This window comes from Epargyreus clarus, unplaced genomic scaffold, assembly GCF_041222505.1.
Source record: "Epargyreus clarus isolate Ecla_fem2 unplaced genomic scaffold, WU_Ecla_fem_2.2 ptg000026l, whole genome shotgun sequence".
NCBI lineage: Eukaryota > Metazoa > Arthropoda > Insecta > Lepidoptera > Hesperiidae > Epargyreus > Epargyreus clarus.
The window spans coordinates 16,513,054-16,528,601 of record NW_027332233.1 but is presented as its reverse complement, the minus strand read 5'-3'; the positions used below and the strand labels follow the sequence as shown (position 1 = coordinate 16,528,601).

The window sequence follows — 15,548 nt, the reverse complement described above, 5'->3', positions numbered from 1 at the left end:
ACAACAAATTTACACATAGCAGGACCTGCAAAAAATATTTACATCTCTGAAAGCCTAACTCCGATGATGAAGAGACTCCACTATTTAACTAGAGAATTTGCTAAAAACAATAACTACCAATTCTGTTGGCTAGCACACGGCAAGATTTATATACGACGGAAGGAAGGAGAAAACGCTGTTCGTATAAGCTGTGAAATGGATCTAGAAAACCTCAAACATAAGAAATGACTATATCTGTTTGTTTATTGTTTAAATGCATCTTATAATAATCTGTGTGTATTTCTGCGTTTACTGTTACTAATCCTACATTTTAAGCAATCAATATATCGTACAATAATATATAACACACATACTTTACCATACATAATCCAATTACACAAAATACACAATAAAATAAATAGCACACAAAACATCTTATTTTATTTATTTATTTATTTATTTAAAAGTTTATTGCATCACCTCTATAAAGAAATGCACAAAAGGGCAAACATAATGCCTGATGGCATTCTCTACCAGTCAACCCTGAGCTGATATAGAGAATTTGCAGCAGGTGTGTACAAAGAAATAAAAAGCGACAAACAATAAAAAAAAACAGCAGATATATAATTAAATAAATATATATTATATTATGATATATATATATACATACATAAATACCATTCATCATATATATAATTAAATAAATAAACACAAATAGTAATAACAGTCGATTAAGAGTTTGATGAGGAGTTCAGATAATGTTCACGGACAAGCTTTTTGAACACAGCTTTACTGGGGGCTTTCCGGATATGCACGGGCAAGGCGTTCCAAAGCAGTACCGCCTGAACAGAAAATGAGAAATGATAAAAACCGCTAGAATGCAGTGGAATATCAGCTCTTAAATTATTAGACGACCGAAGCGTCTTGTCATGCGTTGAAAACCTATATTGGAAGTGATCCTTAAGATAAGGAGGAGTATTCGTATCATTCAAGATAGAGTAAAGCATAAAGAGAATCCTAGAATTACGCCTCTGACGAATAGAAAGCCACTTGAGTTGACTGCGAAACTGCGAAATGTGGTCATATTTGCGAAGGCCAAATATGAACCTGATAGAATTGTTGAGAAGGCGTTCTAGTTTATTCAGAAGGGCTTCGGTCAGATCTGGGTAGCACACATCTGCATAATCTATGATAGGCAAAATAAGGGTGTTCACAAGCATTAGTTTGGTCTTAACGGGAAGGAAGTGCTTTAGGCGGTATAAAGATCGCAAGGTAACATTGACCTTACGAGACACCTCTGTAACTTGTTTAGTCCATCCCAAGGAGCTGTCAATGTATATGCCAAGATTCTTCACCGACTCCGATATTGGAATTTGCGTACCGTCATAAATGACCGCTGGTAAAGAATTCCGGTCAATCCTAGCCAACAGTCTAGAGCTTCCTACGATGATAGCTTGACACTTGGCAGGGTTGACTGATACCCCATAGCGCATAGACCAACTCCGGAGAGCACTCAAATTAGTGTTTATTTCACCTATTGCACTGTGGATGTTATCAACTTCGGCTTGAGCATACAGTTGTAAATCATCAGCATACAGATGATACGAACAGTTGATAAAAGGAGTGATGGAGTCAATAAATAGAGAAAATAATAAAGGAGAGAGAATACCGCCTTGCGGGACGCCAGCATCTAAATAAGCCCAGTCCGAGGAGGCATTACCCATACGGATGGACTGCTGGCGCCCGCGAAGATATGAAGAGAACCAATTCAGGGTAGAGGGCGAGAACTGTAAGTGAGTAAGAATAGCGAGGAGAATATCGTGGTCGACTGTGTTAAAAGCGTTAGAAAAGTCAACAAGCGCCATCACCGTCAGTTTACGATCGTCCATCCCTTTTCTGACGTCGTCACACACTCTGACTAAAGCGGTGGAGGTACTGTGACCGGAGCGGAACCCAGACTGATATATACTCAGCAGGTTATATTTCGATATATGAATAGAGACTTGCTTATGTACACAGGCTTCCAGAATTTTAGAAAGGAACGGGAGAATAGATATAGGCCGGAAATGGTTAGGGAGCGTAGGATGGGATACTTTGGGAAGTGGACGTACAAAGGCTTTCTTCCAGATAGAGGGATACTGACCGGAGGACAAGGAAAAATTAATGACATGGGTAATAATTTTACATTTTATTAATATCTTACAATATCACAATCATAAACATTGCTACTTGTATAGTAACTTCCTATAATATTTTAAAATTAGGCTTATTATACATGTACCTAAACAAAAAATATATTTTGTATTTTATTACTCCTATACTTCGATCACTAATAAGAACTATACAATTAAAAATTAAATCATTTTTATACGTGAGTCAATCTTTTTACTTGCATTGTGTATCGGGTATTTGTAAACTGACTTGCTGTGTTCTAAAAACTAAAACTAAAAACCTAAATAATATAACAGTTTATAGTACCATATGTAACTATTGTGTCAACAGAGTATTTGTATGTAGTAAATATAACATACACACCATACCTATTAATCACTCCTATACCTTTCTATATAAAAATTCGCGCACATAAATAACTTCATTAATGATATTGAAAAATACCAAGTGTCGGAAGTGTTAACTTGCGATGTTAATCAATGTCATGATATATTCTTTTCCAGGGAAAACACTTTAAAAATTATATCACAAAACATTCGCAGCATAAATTGCAACTTTGATAGCTTTTGTATTTTAATGGCGGATATCGATATTAGTTTTGACATAATTGTTTTAACCGAATGCTGGTTATCTTGTATGACTAATTTACCTATACTAGCTGACTATTCTGGCTATATGACAAACAGAAGTTTTAACCAAAACGATGGAGTTGTAGTGTATATAAAAAAAGGGTTAAAAGCCTGCGTAGAAGAAGTACCTATGATAGAATCAAATTGCCTTTTACTAAAACTATCTAACGAGACGGCCATTTTGGCAATTTATAGACCGTGTGGTTTTAAAAACAAAGAAAACTTTTTGGTATCACTACACAATGTACTTTCCTCTTTAGCCTCACACAAGAATTTAATTATAATTGGTGATATAAACATTGATATCTCAGATGCTAACACTGACTTATCTTCCATAGATTATATAGAACTTCTAAGTTTTTATGGATTACATCCGGCTCATAATTTACCTACTAGATATAAGACATGTCTGGATCATGTAATAGTTAAAACAAATTATCAGTCATCTACTCTTATCCTTAATTCTTCTGTAACAGACCATCAAGCAATATTATTTAAACTTAAAATTAAAGCAACCAGATCGCAATTTCATTATAAACATATACATAAAGTTAACTTCAAAGGAGTTTTAAAAGACTGCCTCAATAATAATTTTTCCGATATATATAATTCGTCTGATCCTAACATTGCTACGAACTTATTCCTTACAACTTTGAATAATATTATATCCAAAAACTCACACTTAAAAACTATATCAAACCGCAATAATATTATTAAACCTTGGATTACTTTAAGTCTACTTCGCTGTATTCGAAATAGAGACAATATGCATAAAAAAGTTAAAAAAGATCCGAATAATACTATATTAAACATTACATACAAACGTTATAGAAATTTCTGCAATAACATACTTAAAAACCTTAAACGACAATATGAAAGAGACAAACTAAAATCTGCTGGCACTAACTCAAAAAAATTATGGGCAGAAATCAAAAATATTACAAACACTAACAAAGATCAATTGTCGTCATCGAATCTTCTATATTTAAAGCCTACGTGTATGGAATCAGTTAACAGCATAAATAAGCATTTTGTTAATGTTGGAAAAACATTGGCCGAAGGAATTTCACAAAACACCCGTGGTTCCTTGGAAGGGTTGTCTTATTTTAACAGATGTAATACAAACAAATCATTCGTTTTGTTAGAAACCGATTGTGAAGAAGTTGAGACGCTTATCACAAATCTCAAAACCAATTGTAGTGCGGGATCAGATGGCATATCCTCTAAAGTTTTAAAACATATCAAACACCTTATCAGTTCCCCACTTACTTATATCTTTAATTTATGCTTAAATTCAGGAATATTCCCGGAAGCATTTAAAAAAGCTCTTGTTTATCCAATTTATAAAAGTGGTGACAGAGACTGCATCAATAATTATCGCCCAATTGCAATTTTACCATCATTATCAAAAGTTCTAGAAAAAATTATCAATAACAGGCTTATAAATTATCTGGAAACAAATAAATTACTTTCTAATGCACAGTATGGATTTCGTTCTAAACGTTCTACTGCGGATGCGGTGTATGAATTCACTGACTTTTTGGTAAATAAACTTGACATAAAACAAAAATGCGTTACAATTTTCTTAGATTTGGCAAAGGCGTTTGATACGGTCTGCATTACTAAGCTAATCAAAAAATTGGATAACATAGGTATCAGGGGAATACAACTACAATTATTTAAAAGTTATTTAAAAAGAGTGCAATCTGTAAAAATAGATAATATAATTAGTGACGAGTCTCAAATTGTGTATGGCGTTCCACAAGGAAGCATATTAGGACCTACATTATTCCTCATTTACATCGATGACCTTTGCCGCTTGAAATTGGAAAACTGTAAAATTATAACGTATGCCGATGATACCACTTTAACATTTTGTGCGGACTCATGGAATGAAGCTGTAAATAAAGCACAAATAGGTTTCAACAAAGTCACTCAATGGCTAAATCAAAATTCACTATTCCTTAATATAGATAAAACAAAATATATACTTTTTTCTATCCGAAATTATTCTTACAATCAATCTCTAAACCACAAAATTATTGCGCATAGATGCTCATTTGACTCATGTAATTTAGATTCCTGCTCTTGCCCCACATTAGAACAAACAGATAAGATAAAATATCTGGGAGTTACATTTGATAATAATTTAACATTTGATGATCACATAAATGAAACTACAAAAAGAATTAAAAAACTTATATACATTTTTAAAAAACTGCGCCATGTAGCGGATATTAATATTATGAAACTCGTTTATGTAAGCCTTTGCCAATCTATCATAACATATTGTATGACATCTTGGGGAGGTGCAAGCAAATCACATTTACTGAAACTCGAAAGAGCCCAACGTACAATTCTAAAAGTTTCTTTGTTTAAACCTAGATTATACCCGACAAATTTACTCTATCAAGATGCTAAGGTTCTCACAGTAAGGCAGTTATTTATTCTAAACGCTATACTTAAACAGCATACCGTGGTCAAATATGACACAAAACATCAATCGAATTATAAAAGACGAAAGTTTGCTGTTTGTGATTCGAAGCATTATAAAACAAAATTTGCTCAGAAATTCTGCTGTTATCTTGGTTCAAGATTATATAATAAAGCAAATAAGCATTTAGGAATTTACTCCTTTTGTAAAAACAAGTGTAAAAAGTGTACTACAAATTGGCTCTTCAATTACACATATGATGAGACAGAAAAAATTATATCAGCTCCTTATATATAATATTATAAACCACAAACACACACACACACACACACACACACACGTACACACATAATCACACACACATACATACATACACACACTTATTTCAAGTACTAACAATACTATAAATCTTAATAACTTAAAAACTTACCGATAGTATAATGTATGCTTATACTAATTTGTATGTTATTAATTCGAAGGGTGGGGTACTGGTGACTACAACACAGGTCTAACCTAGCGTAGGCACTAGTTGCAACACTTTATTTACTTGTACTTAGTTTTAATTAAGTTTTTGTATAACAAAGTTTTGTAAGTGAAATTTGTTACGAATAAAGTTATTCTTATTCTTATTCTTATTCTTATGATTCGAGCTAATGGGAATAACAATTTTATTTAAGTCAACTTTATTATACGCAGGTGAATGGTTTCCCAGGTGACTACTACTATAGTATACAAAAGTGATCACCCCGATGATCAAAATGAAGTAAACTGTAAGTAAACAGACAAACTAAAGGCACCGCTCCGACCAGCACTTTAGACTCACAAACTGCGCGCTTATTAAGAAAAAAAACTTCCACAATATTTTCACGAAGCGCTCAGTAAATGCGTCTAGGCCGAAGATGTTTCTTTATAAAAACAGGCGAAGAGAGCCGGGGCGGTAAGCGATTTATAATTTGGCTCGTTTGCTGCTAATTTACGGCCTCTTTATCAGCGGTTTAAAGGGCGCCATATTTCTAGAATATTTATGCAGTCGCCCTCTGGTGGCGTTTCGCGGAACTCGTGGTGGGCGGGCGACGCTAATTTGTGTTACGTTTAGTTAAATACGGATTACCTTGTGGACTGGCTGCGATTAAGGAATACTGGTAAATCTCCCTGGTTTTACTCGGATTTTATGTACAAATGTAAGATTTTTTTATGGTTAATATGAATGAAAAAGATTTCCCAAAGTGAACGGCTATTAGTGTTAACAATACAATAATTAATTAGACAACTTTAAAAAAGTAATCCTTCCAATTATAACAAATTAAATAAAACGCAATAACCATATATGAAGTGACCCGTTAAACATAGACTCACGCAAACTCGCACAAAAACGCCCGCGATCAGATACATTGAAAAAGACAGTCAGACACAAATTCTCTCTATCTCTCTCTTATACACACACATACACTATAGCAATAGTTTGAAAACAGATTAGCAAAGCTAAACGACCTCAAACCGAGGCGCAATGAATTTTTAAACGCACCAATGGATCGTCAAACAATGAGTTGGATTTGTGGCATCAACTATTCAGTGCACCGTTGCAGTCGTGCCGTTACGAGTATTGGCCTAACTTTGGGCAAACTAATTTGTTCAAACTTTGCCATTCAATTTTCCATGCACTGTGGTTGGGTACGGAACTATTTGTGGTTCGGTTGCACTATACGGTTTAAATTAATATATTATATTCGGTATACGATTTTGTTTATTGTATCCGTCCGTGCCGTCCGTGGATCTGTGTAATTTACTCCAGGTAAAGGTTTTACTTGAGGTCGGCTACAGTGTGGCTAGGGGTTGATATCTCTGAGGACTTAATATGTCTATCTTTTGATATGTAATAATGAATAGTCACCTACTCAATACCGGTGTTCTACCTGAAGCCGATCACAGGCGAGTCAACACTCGTGAAGATTACGATAGTCGCCTCACATGCAAGTTAACCAGTCTTCTATCGCAACGCAAGAACTACTTCATGCTAGAAATGGTACCTCCCGATGGAATAATACTGGTTATACATTCATTCTTATATAAAAGGAGTGGAATTGCAGACACACTTGCATGTTTTAATCGATAACGTATTACAAAAATATTATGACAATATCTGAATAAAAAATTTCAAAACCAAAAAGCTCCGCGTACAGAATACCATCGTAAATAAATAATTTGTCAGATTCCTTATCTCTCCCCAACATTATGCGCCTTTATTGCTTTTCAGAAGTTCCCAATGAAACCCGTCATAAGAATGATTGGGGCCATTCAAAATCACTTTCCGTGGAGCGATAAAACGCAGCGATATATCTTGGCGATAGCGCCAAATGCGCTGCTCTGATCGCGAATGATACTGGTGATTTGTCAAATTCTCCATATGAAAAGTTGTTAGGTTAGGTCATTTGTACAATAAAATCAATAATAGAGGAGGATTATTATTGCAGGAACTGTCCTGCAAAAAAAATACAAGTGAATTATATTCGTAGAGTTCTAGTAAGCTTATTGTACCTTTTTATCGGAACTAAAAACTTCTCAGTTATATTTTTGTCGTCCTTTGTCCGATCTTGGGAACAGTCGAAGCTAGTTTGATGAAACATCCATGTCAAAATAAAGAAACAAAAATATTGACGTATTCTACGTTACGATAAATTTGCTAAATGTATGCACCTTAGAATCCTCAAGAACCTATTTTCGACCTTGTAGATTCTTCCTTAAGAACAATGGATGTAACGTAATCCATCTTATGTCAAATGACCAGTGTCTTTGACACGAATTTAACCATCCTTATATAGGACACAGCTGCGCTACGTTACTGCCCAAATCATCAATATATGCATGGCTCCCTACCACCAACATACACCTACATAATCACATATAATATAACTTAACCATCTTGTCATTCGTAAAAATACCCAGTTACTCTCGCTCTCAACTTCAAACACATTTATATCCACAGAAATATTTAATTTCCCCGGGTCACGAAGATGGCATAAAATTCCCATTTTCCCACATTCATTTCCCACATTGCCAGCTGGCGTGTACCGAGCTGTCCCGTCCCTTTGTCACTGTCACGATGACGGATCGCGATCGTTCGATCGGGACACCTCGTGACCCACGGCCTTGCCGGCCCTCGGCCCTAAATAGCCTAGACTTAAAGGTGAGTCCGTTAGATTTGGATGGATTAGGGATGGGCGGTAATTGAATGAAGAGCCGTTTTCAAAGGAACTCTTCATGGTCGGACTGCGCTCTGCACTTATCTGTCTTTTGAGGAACAATTGGATATAAATTGCGTATCTTTCCCAGCGCAAACAGTTTGTATATCCTGTTTATTTATTAACAGAAACGATATGGGCAGCGGTTTCCGTGACTGGATGCCTCAGAATGTCTTTGGATGAATTATTTAAAAATGTTTTTAGGTTCTTGTTTCAAAGAATAATATTATACAAACTTACTGCTTCATGAAAATAGATGTTGCGAGAGTTACGTTAGCGTAATGTTCAGAAGAGGAAACATTAAGTGTAGTGTTACAGTGAGTGGATGGTGAGAAAGATAGGTGGGACAAGCAGTTCTGTCAGAGCCTTCTTGGTGTTCGGACACATTTTTAATACCGCTCGTGTTCCATAAATTCTGTATTAGTTTAAGTAACTAGAAATAAATCTTTTTAAAAACGCATTTCGTTGGTAACGCAATTTAACTCGAATCAGATCCCCGAATATTTTTGAGCATTCCTTTACGTATATACCTTAATAAAAAGATCAACCATTTACAATAACAAACACACTAAAAGTATAAAAGTCCTTTTTAATACTCAATAATCGTGCAAATACGAGTAAACGTAAGGGATGGCAGTTATTTTCAAATTACACAGACATGAGATGTTTCAACCTCGAGGTTACTCAAGGGTTGTAACACATAATCAATATAATGTCTTTAACGTCATATCTCACGAACACACTTAAAGTTTTTCTTGTAAAGATAAAACAAAACACTAACCGTTACATACAACAATGTCCCGAGTCCGCCTCAACAACGATCTGTCACACCAACGCCGCCATCCATATCCCTTTTGTTAATAAATAAACAGGATCCGCGCAAATCGACTGCACTCTAAAAGCCCCGCGATTTATATCCGATTGTTTCCCGAAAGATAGATAAGACGATCTTCTGGGGGAACGACTTTAGACACGGCGCTGTTCGATAGTGCGGCGATAGATATTTACGATTGTAAACCTTTGTATTACGACCATTCGGTTTCACATCCACAAGGTTTTCAATGATACGAAGCATATTATTTAACTTTTCGATAAAGAAGAATTCACGTTTATATTTTAAGAACTTCATATCTAATTACTCAGTTTTATAAATACTTAAATAGGGTTACCATTGTCTATCTCACAAATTTTGAATTTTGTGTGAGCTGATCAAATTGTTACATCTAATTATGCATCTTCTTTAGTTAAATTTAGTTTAATGAAAATTTCACTCGATTAATTAATATCTGCTTTTTTTTCATTTCCACTTAGTTGACTACACTAAACATTTCAGAAACGATGACAAGCCAATTGAAAAGATACTTTATTGTCCTACGGGAATTACACTATGTAGAAAACTAGCCGCAAATTTAATACTTCACGGAATATTTTATTTTAACATTACATTACTCTATTCGATATAACCCCGTCTAGATCACTCGCTTTATTGCCAGCAATGGAACAATAACCTCACAACGAACAAGGATATAACTTAGATGGAAGTGGCTGCATTCACTTCGAACGCACCTGGACCTTATTTATGGACAACGCAAATGGTGCTATCAATATTTTTTCAAACCATTATCTTAGATATTTTTTGCACCTGTTCGAGTTTATAGTGATTGTGGGCAAAAGAGTTGTGAATTTTTTTGTCGTTCGAATTATAGCGTACCTATTTGTAGAAATTGAATTACTTTAGCGAACATCTGGAACTTGATTTAAAAGAACTTTTAAAGGCTTCATTAGAGAGTAATTACCGCCCCATCCATTCCTACCTTATTACTGTATAAGTATTATGCCGAGCAGTTTAGGAGGTGTGGTAAGACAGAGACTCGATTAAGGAAGCGGTCCAAGAAAGTCTTCAGGGGGTACCTGTGACCAACCAACAGATAAGACTTCATCCTAAATGGGTTTGATTCATAAATGCTTGTTTCAGCAGTGAGTACACTAACATCAACATTCAGGACATAATTCTTCTAGGAAGCAGGAGCAAGGTATATTTTTTCCTGATTTCCAAACATTATAATCTCGACTTGTCCATTACTTCTTATTCGGATAAGTTGCGACACCACAATGTTACAATTCAAACCATTTCGAACTCCGTATTATTTGAGACAATTCCCGACAAGCAAAGTTACTTTGGTTAGTGACGGCCACTTAGCTCGACCGAAAGCATGTGTTCGACTCGGTATGCTTATTAGCATCGACAGTATGTACGGAAGCTTCGAATTGCACCGCGTAATGTGGTGAGTGTAGTATGTTATCAAGTACTTTGGTCCGCTCTAAGTTGTTTTCAGCTACATCGATAGTGTAAAGAGCTGTTTTATAGTTGTTAAATAATAGTAAGGGGTTTTCACAGTTCAATGGAGAGTTCAGAGATGGCGCTACTAGTTACCAGCTACCAGCACCAGCTACTTGTTACCAATGTATTACTAAGGTCACTGGTAATGAGACTCATACAATGTTTCTACATACAAAATAAGCTCTGAATTAACATCCTATTTAGTAATCAAGATTAGTGAATTGATACTCGAAAGCCTTAAAAGCTCTACGTACTCAAATTTCAGAAATCAAATTGTGGTACGTCTTTGTGGAGATAAAAAACCCTGACGTAACCAAAATATTTATACTGATACATTGTTTTTCAGTGAAAATCCACTCGATACGATTTATGCGAATAAAATAACAGACAACAGATTAACATAAGTAAAATAGAAACAAGAAGCTTCCAACTTAATCCTCTTCTTTGAAGTACAGTTTAATCTTTAAACTAGTATTGTTAATCCAATTCAAAGAAACAAGCGATCAAAGTAGATCGTCCTTCAAACGATTTGTCAAAAGTTCATCAAACGGTTGACCTAATTGGGGCCCCGCTTCAGGGTTTTTGCCCCCGAAGTTGGGGCAAAATCCTCAATAACACAATTGTTTGATCAGCCCACGGGACCCGTTACGGGATCGCGAATAATGAGTTCCGGCGTTTTTGAATATGCAAACATAAATATAACGTGGATATTGAATATAAATATGTTGTTTAATGTACAATATATTGCGTAATGTAATTATTTTATGTTTTTTCATATAAAATATCAACGACAATAAACACATACTAGCACATACTAGTAACAAAGAAATAAACACATACTAGCTACTGGAATGTATCCACTAGCTAGTATGTGGTTATTACCGCTCTTGGACTTCTGTAATCAACCTCAAATATCTGTATGAGATTGGTTACAGATGTTACGTTGCTACGTCTGATAAGGGTGTCATTGAATACACAATTGTCATGAATACGCGCTTTTTAATACAAATAGTTTGTTTACAGGGAATATTATAAAAAAAAATGATATTGTCTAAAAACTCAAGTTTACGTTTTTATATTTGATATAATTGGCAACTCACATCTTGAAAGGTTACAAAAAAGATAAAAAATGAAGCAATAAACCAAACAATATTAATTTTATCACATCAGTTTATGTTCATAATATAACAACATCTTAGTACTAAAACTGTGAACGTACGAAAATAAATGAATCAAAAACGTGTCGCTACAAACCAAGCATCCTTTTTGACGAGAAAACTCCTTTGTCCCGCGTACTAATAAGCAATTTTCCTCTCTATTTCCATAGAAATAAAGAATAAAGCCCCAATATGTCACTGTTACTAACATTGTATGCAACACCTAGGAGCAATTTATTAAGCAGCAGCATTATATTTTGTATGAAAAGTTTTCGCGATATTGCAGTCTCGGGCTTGCGCACCCTCGGGTCTTATTTCTTAAGGAACAAAGTCGTTGTTTGGTTCGTATGGTGGATTTGTGGAACATTTTCCAAGACATTTGTGTAAGCGCCAACCGCATATACACCGTTATGATCGCAATTCATTTTGTTCTATTGCGCCTGGCGAGTGTCTTAATGGGTCGTGGCAGAAATACGCTAATTATTTCGTAACGTTACGTTAAGTTTTATGTGACAAAATGGGAAAAGAATAATTAAGGAATATTTAGGAATTCGGAAGCTATATTTTTAAAGTAATTCCAACGTATTAATAAGCCTAATACGTAGTAAACGAATAAATTATTGGTAGCAGATAACGACATTCCTATTTCATAACATTACCTTTAACTAATCTAATGATAGAGTATATAGAACAGATTATAATATATTAAATAACAATAATCATTATCTAGAGAAAAAATATAAAAAAAGAAACATAAAACTTATTACAATAAACTGATGAGTATATTATTCGAAATTCAAAGGACAATGCCGATAAAAGTATGAAACTTGTTGTGGACGATGTATAATTAACCAAATACTACCACCAATAATTATTTTTTAGATCAGCACCCGGGTTCTGAAGTTAATTATCGAAATGTTACATAACCTCAAAATCGAAAATATCCGACGATAGATTGATGGTCGGTTTTAACTGATAGTAGGTACCTATAATGTAGTTCGATTAACATATTCCATTTACTTTTAAAGGTAGTCGGTAAAAAAACCTAAAATAATCCTAAAAACCTAAAATAATGAATTCCAAGTATAAAATACCGCCATTTTAATTTTTAAGAACAAAAATCAACATTTCGTCTTATTTTATCTTAAATGGAACCCCCTTGTTCAAAGAAACTATTCTGATCGACAAATTATGTAAAAAAAATCAAATAATAATTTTAATATTACTTTCATTTTGACGCATGAGAAAACTCAGTACCAAGAATGGGCATTCTCCTTTCCAAAAGTCCTTTCCAAAAATCCTTTCCAAAAGTGGTACCAACAACACCATATTATTTTTTATTTATTTTATGAAAAATAATCTAAGATTTATTACTTAAAAATAAATTTTATAAAAATCAAAGAAGAAAAATGAATAAGTAATAACTTTTGTATAATTTTCATTTCATGGTGCTGAAAATGACTTTTAAGGCATAACCGGATAAAACATTGGCCCGTAAAGGTAAAAAGTGTAGCATTATCCACGGGAAAGGCGCGATATGTCCACCGGTGGGTGCGCGGGAAATGTCCAATTTAGCCGCATTCGCGGTAAATTGGCGCCATTTCTCACCGCGATAGCCGCCATCTTGCGCGTCAGTTTTTAAGAAATCGGCCAATATTAAATTCTACCTACATAAATCTAATTTCTATCTTATGAGTATCTATTTCAATAGTGTAAGACAACAAATGATTTCAAATTTTAAAAACATAATTAGTGATTTTATTGGGACTGAAATATTATTTACATTAGACCTCCAACATTTAATGGTAAAATTAGGCTTACCACAGACCCGAATACAAATAGAGGAACGTATAAAATTTAGCATTTAAAAAACAAATTTCATTTGTTATCTATGTGAAATTGATAAATACAAAATAAATTCCGTTCTCCTATTTCAACATTTTAATCCACTTTCATTTATCCTTCGTAATTTGAAAAGACTTAGTATTTTTATTACAGTGTAGTGTTTATTATATTATTTTATTCATTAACTTCCTTTATTAATATGATTGTTAATTTTATTAAGATATTTTATGCGTGAATGAAGCGACAAGGTTGGTTTTTGCTCAAATAAAACATAATTACATACTCCGGTTTTGTGGTATTTGTGGCTTACACGTGGAACCTGTCAACGCCAGCTCCAGCAATTTCAATTGAAAGTATGAAGGAGGTAGAATTAATCTATGTTTAATTACGCCTTTATACCCATGCCTATTATTTTCTACCTTATAATATTTTATAGTATTCTGAAGCGGTGAGACTGCAATCAGATTTGCGGAATTTTTAATGATGATTGATGAGAAGTGAACACAAAAAAAAGAAAAAATAATAATAATATAAACAAACAAATAAATACTAGTTAAACTATACCTATTTGTTGTAAATCTAATAACTATGTTTAATTGTTTATATAAATCGGCCGCTCTCACGTTCATTGCTACACCTATTGCGAGTTCATGTGTTCCTGGAATTGTAAATGATTATAGAACAATTGTAAAACTAACCATGATTGCAATAAAGTATTGAGTATTGAACACAGCTGACCATGGTAACAAATAGGGTTGGAGTCCTACCGAAAGCAGTTGTATACCTATCCTAGGAGACTGCATTCTAACGTTTCGTATATTAACAGGAATGGCTCTGTCTTGTCACACCCCTAAAACCAGAACACTAATGAGGCATTCCAACTTAATCCTTAGAGGCAACAACCCGTCTGTAATCTTAAAGTACTTCTATATTAATTAAGGTAGATTACAAATGTCAACGAGCGAAAGGAATCACTTACCATCTGGATGAATATGCCCTTGTTTATACTACACTACATACTACAACTTCATATATAAAAAAACTTGTAATGTGCAAAATAATATAGCTTTTGGTTAACGCAAATCTACATTATATGAACTCTAGCATTTAATTATTCTGTGGCTTCCTTTCCATGTGACAAAGCAATGACTTTAATTAAGCCGTTTGAGAGCCATTGCGGAATTTTACCGAATTCACATTGAATTTTTTGTCGTAAAAATTATTTTTAGGCAAGTATTGAGTTGCGAAGTCATTATCTACGTTTCTTTTCTAATGATTTTGCGTTCGTTCATTTCGTTTGTTTTGTGATTCGTTTCGCTAACAAATCGGCGCAAAATGGCGCGAATTGAACGGTCAGGGCGGGAACAGACAAAAATAAACGTAATCAGAGACAATTTAGACACCGAGACGTCGCCGACATTGTTATGACTTTCGATATAAAAATATTCTATTTAATTATTCACTCTTCACATTGTAAGCTATTGTTGCTTTTCCACAATTTTTTCTACGTCTACTTCTTCACTTTGTGATTTTTTGGCTCATTTAATGCCGAATTCTAATTTAAACAATATTGTGCATTTATAAATGTTCGATATATTTAAGTACCTTCAATTTTATTACAATAAGCCGTTTTATGATTAGGATACCTTAGATAAAATTTGTTTCTGTATACAGATTTAGTATATTAAGAAATGTACTTATGGATAACAACCTAGCAAAAATTATTGCATTATGGACACACTCAAGGCGTAA

General features: G+C 34.1%; 1 protein-coding gene across 1 annotated transcript in view; it reads left to right on the top strand.

Moving 5' to 3' along the window:
• mmd (disintegrin and metalloproteinase domain-containing protein mind-meld) overlaps nt 1–15,548 on the top strand; it is a 544,021-nt gene that overhangs the window by 503,045 nt on the left and 25,428 nt on the right. The window lies entirely within an intron of this gene.